Source organism: Silene latifolia, chromosome X (genome assembly GCF_048544455.1).
Source record: "Silene latifolia isolate original U9 population chromosome X, ASM4854445v1, whole genome shotgun sequence".
In the NCBI taxonomy this organism is placed as follows: domain Eukaryota; kingdom Viridiplantae; phylum Streptophyta; class Magnoliopsida; order Caryophyllales; family Caryophyllaceae; genus Silene; species Silene latifolia.
In genome coordinates, this window is record NC_133537.1 from 319,149,213 (window position 1) to 319,160,056 (window position 10,844).

The following is a 10,844-nucleotide window of genomic DNA, read 5'->3' on the forward strand; positions in this document are numbered from 1 at the left end:
CAAGATGCTGACACGTTGCATGTCATACGTCAGACTCCAGAGTTGAACAAAACATGCGATGTTTTAAAATTTTCAATTTTTTTACTTTCTTTCTCCTCTTCAAACATTCCTCAGCCGTTTCCCCCCAAAAACATCAACAAAACACCGTTATAACAATCAAAAAAATTAAAATCATCAGTTGCTTCAAAATTCAAGAACAATAATCGTTGATATCACTCAATTATAGGTATACTCGAAATTTAAATCTCGTTTTCATGATGTATATTGGTTTTATCATTTTAATTTTAGGGTTGTGTTTGTTGTTTTCTGCTTCAATAATGGTATATAACAATGGTAGATTGTATACAAGATGATGAATTGAAGAAATGTTAACAAAAAATGCAGGAATCGAAGAAGTATAATGACAAAAACAAGTAAAAAAGCAGATTCAAGTCCTAAAACAAAAAAAAGGAAAAAGAAAAAACAAGGACGCAGACGATGAAGTTCCTACTACTAGTGCGAAGAAACTAAAAGTGACTTTGAAGAAGAATGTTGGTAATGAATTAAAAGGACACAATATGGAGAAGGACATTGTTGAGAATGCTGAAAAGCCTAAAAGGAAACAAAAATATGTAGTGTTTCTATTATTCATTAAGTTCTAGTAAATGATTATGTATGTTATATTAATGAACTATTGATGTTATTTGTTTACACGGTTAACCTAATTTGTAAACTGTCATAGAAATGTATAGGAATATTATACTGAAAAAATATGTATGTTATAGTTACTAGTTGGAAAGTGCAATGTGTAATTGTATTTGTAAAATATTTATTTTGACTGTTAATCAATGTGTCTGTTACTGTTATTCAAAGTGTCCGTTACATTAGCTGTTATTCGTATGTTAAAGTGAGTGAATTTGTACCAAAAAAAAAACAGTGAGTGAATTTGTTGTTTCTGTAAGATGATTTACATGAATGAATTGTTGTTGTTGTTGTTGTTGTTGTTGTTGTTGTTGTTGTTGTTGTTGTTGTTGTTGTTGTTGTTGTTGTTGTTGTTGTTGTTGTTGTTGTTGTTGTTTGTTGTTTATTTACATTTTTGTAACATGTATAGTTTATGTTGTAGGCCTGTTGAATTTGTAGTTAAATGTCGATCAACAACTTTGGTCGAAATTATTATCAATCTCACAGATGACCAAAAACAAGCTGTTAAAGAGATTGGTTTTGGGGGCCTATTAGAATTGCAAATAACTAAATTCCCAAAGGTGATATTAAAATGGGTGAAATAGGCATTCAACCACAACAACTTCCTGTTCAAAGCTTCTGGTACGAAGGAGTTTCTGAAAAAGGATGATACTCATGACTTTTTCATGTTACCTAGGCAAGGTAATGAAGTGGAATTTACACCAATTGGTCGTTGTAAATAATCAGCAGAAGAGCCTTTAAAAGAACAATGGCGCCAAAGGTTTAGATTAGGAGGCACAACAGAGATGATCAAGATGAACCAGTTATCTGAAAGGTTAAAGTAAACAACTGAGAGTGGAGATGACTTCAAGCGGATGTTTGTGGTCTACAGTATGTGCACATTCTTAGCACTTAACACAAGCCATATCCTAGATTTCAAGCTGCTTAACGTTGTCCAAGATGTTGCGAAAATCAAAGATTTAGATTGGTGCAAGTATGTATTTGATAAGTTGGTTAAAGCAGTGGAAGAGTTTAAAGGTGGTAGTAAGAGTCTTTGCCATATGCACTATGTTCCTTGACAGGCTAGTCGTATACCTATCAAAAATAACCAACTGGCTCTAACTAATATAGCTAGTGAAGTCGGGTCGATCTCCACAGGGAGATGGGAAAATGTTAACTTTACTAAGTCCGTCACGGTAACCAAATTGGGGGTTTGAATTTGTTTGTTCTAAACTAAAGAGATTAAGAAAGAGAGAAAAGGCAAGAGAACAAAGATTAAGCAAATAAGGAGAAAGCAGCTAAGACAATCGGTTCACCATGATTATTCAATCAAGCAATCTAGGTCTCAGGTCAATGCAAGTGTGGTCTATGGGGCAGTGAATATCTCCTTCCGCTCTCAATTCACCCTAAAGCACAAATAGCTTAGCTTCCGCCCTCAGTACGGTGCCCTAATGTTCGCTACGAGTCTCACCCTTTCGAACCTTCCGGTCCAGGTCAAGGTTTACTACGATTATATGACTAATTGCGTCGACTCAATTAGGCAAAACAATTAATTGCAACGATTAACAACAAAGACTACACAAGCATTAACCTAATAAATCAATTACTACTCCTTCATAATCATGGATTCCCTAGTCTTAGCAAAAGGGAATTAGGTACGTATCATCATCGAACCAACAATAATAATGCATAGATAAATGGAATTAAACATGATAGTAATGCTAAGGGAGATTGAATAAGGCAATAATGAAAAGCAATAAGAGAAAGGGAAGAATTAAAATAAAAATTACGATTAAGAAATAAAAATGAGTAAATGTACCGATTACAAGTTCCGAATCCGAGTAGTCTAGAGTAGAAAAGAGTAAAGGAAAAGGAAGAAGTGAGGGAGAAGCATCCCCAGAGTAACGCAGTCTCTAGTGTGATATAGCATGAGAATCTTACTCCTAAAACCTAATTAATAAGCCTAATTACAAAAGCCCATAAGAAATAAGGTAAAAACACGGCTGAAGGGTAAAAAGTCTCGATCGAATGGAATGAAACCACTCGATCGAGTAACTATGCAGAAAATCCCCTCGATCGAATGGAAAACCCGTTCGATCGAGTAACTCCGTATAATGGCCTTCTCGATCGAGTAGAAAAACTACTCGATCGAGTTAAACTTCAGAAATAAAGCATTCGATCGACTGAAAAGAGGTCGGTCGAGCTATATTAGCACATAAGGCACTTCGACACCTTCCAAAATCAGCTCACGCGTCTTCAAAGTGATAGATTCCAAGCTCCGATTCCTTGTTCTCCATCAATGTATGCAAATAGGACGAGTTTAGGCTTGATTTATCCTCTTTCCGGTCTGTACCTGCAAGTTACACAAGACAAACCAAAGTAGACTGTTCGGGGTTACTCATAGCTAGATGCTACATAAATTAGTACAGAAATACATGTAAAAATGAGGTAAAAACCTTATATAAAATACACGCATCATTCCTCATGCTGGCATACATTCATAGAATAGAGTTTAGAAGAGAAGTACAACCAACTGAACTTGCATTAATACAAGATTGGACAGATGGAAAGCTAAAGAAAAGGGTGGGTGATAAGAAAGCTGTAGGATACTTGGGAGATGGGACAATGACAAAGACAAAATATCCAATCTGTCTGCAAAAATCAGAAACTGTTTCGGAAGTAAGGGGAGAAAAAGATGGGAGTAAAAGAACTGGATTTGAGAGAGGGAAAGTGTATGTAGCAATGGAACTGTCTCCAGGAATTGAATCAGACGAACAACTAAAGAAGAAGGCCATTGATGTAAGTTCATAAAATAGTAGTTATTGTAAAAATCACATTTAAGGTTAATTATTTTTAAAAGTTAAATAACATTAGTACTTATAATTATTGCTTGTAATGTTATACAGGACATTCATTTTCTCTTCCTCGAGATGAAAAGGGATTCTGACCTTTTCCATGCAAGAAATGTTGAACGTATGCAGATATTCAAGCAAAAAGTAGGGTCGGAAACATGTGTTCCTGATAAAAGCAATGCAGAATCGAGTACCCTGGTTCCTCCAACACAAACTTAGCAACTGTATAAGAATCCCGTTTACCATGCTTATATGGACGAGTTGGTGAAGAGGATGAAACATGCCCAAAGCCTTGATATACCTTCTTTTGAAGAGTTTGAAGATTTAATTAATGCATACAACAAGTCCTTAGATGAAGAACAACAAAATGCTACAAAGGCAAACGAGTCTCCACAGAATATTGGAAGAGGCTTAGAAGAGATTGTTTTAAACATAGCCAAGGAATCCGTAAAACCTGCTGCTAAAACATTGAATGAGGGGACAAAGGACAAAGACGATTTGCTGAATTCACAGAATACAAACAGCAGCGACCTCAGCTACGAGTTTGACCATGGGACTAAGTATAGAGACAGGGAAGAGAGTCCAACTCGAATAAACGTGGAAGAACCAGCAAATAGAGATTCAGATGCCACCGAAGACAGAAAAACTGATAAGCATTCATATCTACTACACACAAACAGAGAAGAAGAATGCATGGATATAGTCGATTATGATTTCAGATGTTTACTGCTATGTGGACATGAAGAAGAGGAGACTATTCTGTTGTCGGAGTACATGATTGAACATAGTGAGTTGATGGGGCCTCTTCTTCGACTGAGAAAGGAGGTTGATGTGGCTAAAGTCATATTACCAAACCAAAGTAAAACTAACAAGAATAGCTAGTAGTAAGACAGGTATCGAATCCACAGGGAGGTGGTACAAGCTAAGTCTAAGAGTATTTAAGCTGTCTAGAAGTAACCGATTTCTGGGGGTTTGTTTGTTTTGATTCTATTAGACTAATTGCAAATAATTAAATGATGTTTTAACGATATTATTAAAAGTCTAGGATTTACGGTTCACTAGGTCAATCAGTCGGGGATTATCAATCAATTACTAAATCTATCAAGTTGTTTAAGGTCATAAGATCGGTCGACTCCATTATGCCCTTTAGATCGATTCTAACATGCGGTCGCTATGATTAGATACTCTATATTCGATTATCGCAGCCTATATTAATTCTAACCCGGTCGGCGATATGATCAATTTGCTACACTAATTAATAACTCAGGCCTCAAGTTGATTAATTAGAAGAAGTACAATAATCAAACAACAACTTTAATGATATTAATAGCAACTAATTGATTTTCCCTTTTAATTAACCTAGATCCCCTTCATCCTAGATGAGGGGATTAGCTACTCATAATTATAATAACAACAACAAATATGATTAAAGATGAATACATGATTGAAAGCATAGAACAATAACTAATGAACATAAAACAATAACGATTAATTAATGAGGAAAGATTAGTACCATACAAGGGAAAGATTAGGGTTCTAAGAGAGTTTTCCAGCAGTATCCAAGCAAAATATAACGTAGTCTAACAATAAAACACGAGTTTCTAATTTATAACAAAAGATAATCGTTTTAGGAAATTCCGGAAATTAGTCTGCCAGAGAGGATCCTCGATCGAGTCAGAGGTGACTCGATCAAGGACAGCTGCTCGATCGAGTCAGTGGTGACTCGATCGAGGAACTTGCTTCACAGGCTAATTCTTCTCTTCTTTCACTTCTAGCCTTCATACTTTCTCGTTTCCCGTGCCATGCTTCGTGTATTCTACTGTGCCATCGCCGCCATGCTAACCTTAGCTTGATCATACTCGTATTGAGTCATTTCTGCATCAAAACACAAAATAGCAGCAGTATCGACAATTCATTGAAATAAAGCATATAAATGATATAAAAGGCACGAAACGGTATGTAAAATGGTATAAAGGGAGCTATAAAAGTATATATGAAAGTGATACATCAAACTCCCCCAAACCAAACCTTTGCTTGTCCTCAAGCAAAGCAATCAGGCCAAACAAAGAACAGCGAACATATGGTGAATGAATAACTCAGAGCAAATGTCTAGGCACATACAAGTCTCAGCTGTCCATATCTATAACAAAGTAACGTCCAAAGTTGTGCTAATAAAACAAATTCAAAAGCACAGGTAATAGACTCACGCAGCTCTTACTCAAGATGTGACATGATACCGAGACTCAGCCGAATACTTTTCAACTTTGCAAGACGATTTTGTTGGATTCTCGCGGTTTCACTCATGCACTCATAATGGGTGATATATATGTAAGATAGAAAGAAATAAGACTCTCACTAAACTTATGAGATATACATGTAATCTAATTTGGTAAGAGATTCTCCAACTAATACGCATTCACGAAACAGACCAAGTACATGTATCGAGGACCGAATGGTGGTAAAGTGGCATGGGTATAGAAGTGGCTTGTGCAAAAGCACGTATGGGTAATGTGAGGCCCAGACGGTAGTCGCAGCGCTAAACCAATAGCCAAATCTAATAAATAATTAAACAATCATCAAACTGGAGAAATAATCTCAACTTTGACAACATATGAGAGTAATGAAAAAGCTCTCCAAATGTGCATTAGACTCCAGTAAATACCACACACGACCTCCTAACAAAACTCAATGAAGCAAACATTATTCTTCTTTTCTTTTCCTTTTCTTTCTTATTTTCTTTTTTGAATTCTTTTTTTTCTCTTTTTTTTTTTCTTTTTTTTTTCTTTTGCTTCATAATACTTCTTCTTTTTTCAACATAAGAGGTCACACAATTGTTACAAAAAGAATAGCTACTACCCACATGACAATAAAAGTCCCAACCCAACCAAAGTAGCTATAACAATAAGGCTCAAACAACTGCGACTGTCCCGAAAATGGTAGGCAAATTCTAGAATGTAGCTAAGAAATAGGATATAAAGTGGCTACATGGTTCAAATGGGCTAACAAAACTGGGTAATGTAAGGTTTATTTGAACAAAAGGAACCGCCTATCCTCATGTACTTAATCAAATGAACGCGCAAAAGCTAAGAAACTAATGTCACACTTATGCAGTTTGATATAACATATTCCACAAGGAGACCACACTCATCAACCTAAATAACAATGAGACCGGTTTATTAATGTTCCCGGCCTAGGAAGCTCTAAAGACCTCAAAAATTTAAGTGGTTTACCAACAAAATAAAGTCAAGTCTACTCGGCATAAGGCATATTGTGACGGTCAAGACTTGAGTAAAGAGCTTTATTCATCATAGCTAATAGGTCAAAACAATGTACATGGATAACTAAATGAGACTCAAATGCAAAGACAAAGCAAGTTATCATCATCGCTATACAACTCACCAAGACTCGACTCAAAATAAATAAAAGTAAATAAAAACATGTTTTTTGGATTTTATAATTTTTCAATTTTTTTTTGAATTTTTGAATTTTTTTTTTTCACACAACTATAAATAAAAGCACACAACACTCCGCCAAACCTAAATGTCACAGTGTCCTCATTGTGACGCCTACAGCATAACAGTCACACAGAAATTCAGAAACCTATAGGACACTACTAACAAAGGGAAGAGGGTAAAAAGAAATGCAATAAAATAAAACAAGAAAGATAATACCAGCTGTAATGCAGTAGCCTTCCCCAAACCAGCTGGAAAGAGAGGGATGTAGTGACCAGCTGTCACTACTGGGCTTCATCAGCAGCATCATCAAAACCATCAATCTCGGCATAAAGGGACATCAACTCAGGATCAGGAACGACACTGCGGCCACGACCACGGGTGGCTCTCCTAGTACGGCCTCTACCACGGCTGCCTCCTGGAGCAACAGCAGCGGAAGTAGAAGCACTAAACTGACCAAACGGTCCTCTCTGGGAGCAAGGAACACCGGTGTCCTCCGCAAAAACAGAAGTAGGCTGAGAGGGGCGGACTGGAGTGTAAAAGGGACGGCCCAAGGCACCGTAGACAGTACTGAACTGCCCGAACTCTGTAGGGTTCACTCCATAAAGATGAAACACACGACTGTCATCACCCGGGGTGGTGTAATAGGTAGGTGTCACACCCCGATACTGGCTCCCTGAAGCAAGAGACATGGCCTCCATCTGCTCCCACATCCTCCTCTCTGTCAAAGCAGTGTTGATGCCCGTATGCATCCTCATCTCTCGCTCTATAACTGGATCAAAATGGTAACCTGAAGCATAGCCCGAAGTAGGATAGGCTGAAGGAGGTGGAGAAGGAGCAGGCTGGAAAGAGCCTGGCAGATGGGTAGTGGGTGGACGACGTCGCCGGCGCCCGCCGGTGGTGGTAGTAGTACTAGACCCAGGAAAAGTAACCAGAAGGTCCGCAGGAATCAGATAAGTAACGGGTGGGGGTCGCTCCACAGCCGTACTCTCCTCGAGGGGGTCGACAGCAGGTAAACGGGCGCAAGGTAGAAGCATGTAAGACTCACCCCGGACCCGCCAGTAATGGTCCTTCCCATTCTTGATGTCAAGATAAGAAATGTCATAACGAAGGTGGTCATCATCAACAAGTGGCTCATAGTCAGCCATGGGCTCATATGGGTCATCACCCTCAAAATCACAAACAGCCCTAGCAATCTTGGTGACAAGAGCACCACAGTCAAGGTTCCCATACCTCCCAATCATCCGGTCAAAAGCCATACACACAAAAGCAGGGGGAGAGAACTGGAATGTCTCCTCCCTATAAGGATTCAAGTAACTAGCAAGGATTAGGACCTCAATAGTGGAGGTCTTGCTCTTGTCTGTCCGGCCATATAACAAATAGCTCAAATACCTCAAAAACATACGAAGACAAACGTGTTGGACGTCCAACAAAGCCATAGCACTGACGTCGGCGTCCGCATAACCGGTAAATAATGGAAAATAACGAACAGCGGACAACCCACCAACACCATACAAGTCCCCGTCAGTATGCTTATCTATTCCCAGGATTTCAGACAGACGGTCAAAGGTTAAAGACCGTTCAACATTAAGCAAACGAAATTTGATAAGATGATCACTGGGAAGGTAAGTGAATGAGCTCAGAAATTCGAGAGTTAAAGCAGGGTAAGATAATTCGTGGAGCGTGAAAAGACCCTGTAACCCTATCTCATTAAACATGCCATACATAATGTCATCGATCTTCAACGTGCGCAAAATTTTCCTATCAACACATCGAGTGGCACTCATAGATTTAGTTAACAGATACTCAAACCTGTCCTTTTGTGCTTTGTCACGGAATTCGATGAATGGGTAATTGTCCAAAGGAGACAAATCATCCTCCGAAGACACAACCTCTTCGGGAATCACCTCGGGTTGCTGAACCGGGGCTCTCCTTTCTCTAGTCCTCTTATTTCCTTGCCTAGAAGTCGACATAATCTACATAAAGGCAAGTAGAAAATCAAACTTCAACCTCAGCATAAAAACAGTCCCGTTTTTGGCATAAATGGGTCTCAAAAATAAAGTTTTAAGACTCAAAATCACAATTAAAACATCCAAAAACGTAGGGGAACATGAGCATGTATCAAATAATGAGGATTCCGAGCAATAGAACACAATTTCTAACCAATTTAATGCAAAATTTCTACCCGGATTTTGAAGAACCCTAATTCCCAAATTAGCAAATTAGGCATGTATTTCAACAGTTAAGGGGCTAGAAAGCAAGGAAATAGCAATTGTATACTAGCAATGGAAGATTTAATACAATAAACTCAAGTAATAAGCAAGAAATTTTAGAATTTTCGAGACACAAATAGGCAATTCGTGACATACCTTAGCAATTTAAGCAATGGAATTGAGAAAATAAGCACAAGAGAATGATGCAAACAAGTAATAAGCAATTAAGCACAAGTTTTAAGTGAGTTTTGATGATGATTTATGATGAATATAGAGAGAATGAGTAGTAGAGGAGGAAGAATGCAGTAATGGGGCACGAATAGAAGAAAGGAATTGAAAGAAATTAGAGCATAAAACCCGCGGAAGAAAAACGCGGAACCCGGTTCAATTTGGATCCTCGATCGAGTCGCGGCTGGCTCGATCGAGGAACCAATTTCAGGACTACCCAACTTTCGTTTTAAACTTTTCTGAATTCTTCACTGGTTCCTCGATCGAGTCGCAGCTGACTCGATCGAGCTGATAAGTTCCTCGATCGAGTCGCAGCTGACTCGATCGAGGAAGCAGGCTTGGGCTCCTTTTTTCGTCCTTTGTTACTCAAAGCTTCAAATCCCGTCAAAATTCCTGCAAAAGACACTTGAAAGCATATCAAGTGCCCTCTCCTCATCTCTCAAAGTTCAAAGAAACATAAAAACAAAGACAAAACTTGAATTTAAAATCCTAATTACAAACTAATAATTTACAAAATCCGAGCTGCCTCTCGGTAGCGCTGGTTTTTGCGGTCCCGCACGACCGTAATTCTTCATCAGCAAGAAGAATCAATGGGGAAAAGGTCAAGAGCCTCTATTATCCCCACAAAAGCACCTTCATAGTATGTTTTCAAGCGTTGCCCATTCACTTTGAAGGTCTTTCCTGTGTCAGAATGCAGTGTAACTGGCCCAAATTTGTTCACATCAGTAACAGTGAACGGTCCAGACCATCTACTCTTCAATTTACCTGGAAACAAGCGCAAACGAGAGTTAAATAAGAGAACTTTCTCACCAACATGGAATTCTCGTTGCAAGATATGCTTGTCATGCCACTTTTCCGTTCGCTCCTTGTAAACTTGAGCATTATCATAGGCATGCAGTCGAAATTCATCAAGCTCATTCAACTGCATCAGTCGTTTCTCACCCGCCAATGAGGGATCCATATTCAGCTCTTTAATGGCCCACATAGCCTTGTACTCAAGCTCCACAGGTAAATGACAGGACTTGCCATAGACAAGTCGGTAAGGTGAGGTTCCAATCAACGTTTTGAAAGCAGTACGGTAAGCCCACAAAGTATCATCGAGCTTCCGACTCCAATCCTTTTTGTTCTTGCTTACTACCTTTTCCAAGATCTGTTTCAGCTCTCTGTTGGAGATCTCCACTTGTCCACTGGTTTGAGGATGATAAGCCAATCCTCTGCGGTGTGTAACGCCATATTTCTTCAAGAGAGAATTAAGATGACGCTCATTGAAATGCTTGCCTCCATCACTGATCACTGCGCGAGGCACTCCAAACCGTGGAAAGATAGTCTTTCAAAAAACGACTTAACAACAGATTTAGCATCACAAGTGGGGGTGGCAATTGCCTCCACCCATTTAGAAACATAATCTACAGCTACTAATATGTATTGGTTCCCAAAAG